Below are 1,575 nucleotides of genomic sequence, written 5' to 3'. Positions count from 1 at the left end.
ATTTTACACTACATGTTTAATACTTTTTATATATTATTATTATTACTATTATTGTTTTTCTTTGTGAATACATATGTGCACTATTTGTAAGCAGTCCAGCTGCAATTGCTTGAGCGAGAGAGAAGAGAGAGGTACTGTCACAGCAGACGTCCTCATCATCCGCTCAGGAACTACTCTCCATTAGTGATGTGGGAGAAATTAAAAGACTGCTAAGCCTCCTCTGCAACAAAATGCTCAACTAAAATTTACAATGATTGATCACAACACAATGATTATTATCATTGTGATTATTTTTATTATCGATTGTTGTTATTGTTATTACTATATTATTATTGTTATTATTTTAAGTCAGTATTCACAATGATTTATTTTAATCAGTTTGACTACCTTTTTTTTACTTGCTCTACTATTACTATTACTTATTTTATTTATTTTATTTTATTTATAAAAGGTTTGGACGAGAGCAAAACTGACTTAAAACACTACTGTGGTGTCAGGGGTCTGCTGGGGTCAGAGGTCAGGGGTCGGGCAGAACACGTGATTGATGTTGCACTTCTGCAGCTCGTGAAACAAGGATTTCATCCGCTTGAGAATAACTGCATCTGTTTGTCCACAGGCGGGTCGTCCCTCTGTCAGAGGTTCAGGACTTTCAGAGTCCGTGTTAGCAGAGAATGAGTCCACAGCGTCTTCCCGGATTGCTCTGGGAGCTCCTGTCACACCGCAGCCCAGCGGCACACCCAGCGCCCCTCCTCCTGCCCCCCCGAGCAAGGTCAGCGACCCTTGACCTTCATCACACCGGATTTTCCCTTTGCATTTCATGTCATATTACATGAAATGTGCAAATGTGTTTTTTCTGCAACCAATGCATGATCTATGTGGTTGAAGGTGTGCTCTTATATCTCAGCGAAGGATGTGAGCTATCAGATGCCTCTGTTTGTAGGAGGAGGAGAGCCAAGCTGAAGGAGATGGAGAAGCACAAGATCCAGCTGGAGCAGCTGCAGGAGTGGAAGAGCAAGATGCAGGAGCAGCTCAAAGAGGCCAAGAAGGTGCTGGAGACAGAACGCATATGCAGAACACACGCAGAGCCTGTGATTGAGGAGTCACGTGCAAGAGCTAGCCCACCTTTGTCAAACTTTAGGTCTTTATATGCTCAATGGTAGAATCAAAGGAGATTCCTGCGGACAATTCACCTATAGCTCAGATCTCGGGAACAGTGTTGTAGATTATGCCATATCAAATATAAGCCCTTCCCATTTCAGTGCATTTACCGTCAAAGCCCAGTCGCCCCTGTCTGATCACAGCCAGATCAATCTTCTCATTAAAGGGGAAAACAGCAAATCAAGGGACATTCATAAAAAGCCAATTCATCTACATAAACTCAAGACACCATATAGATGGACTCGTAGTGCTGCTGAAACATATATTAAAGTATTGAAGTCAAATGAAATAGTCAATTCCATAACACTGTTTAACAATTCAACATATGATAATAATTGGAAAGGAATAAATTTTGCAATTAAACATATTAAAGACATTTTTGAAAATATAGCAAAAAAGGCTAATTTAAATGAAACT

Source organism: Sinocyclocheilus grahami, unplaced genomic scaffold (assembly GCF_001515645.1).
Source record: "Sinocyclocheilus grahami isolate Dianchi unplaced genomic scaffold, SAMN03320097.WGS_v1.1 scaffold2590.1, whole genome shotgun sequence".
Classification (NCBI taxonomy): Eukaryota; Metazoa; Chordata; class Actinopteri; order Cypriniformes; family Cyprinidae; genus Sinocyclocheilus; species Sinocyclocheilus grahami.
This window is presented reverse-complemented; position numbering follows the sequence as displayed.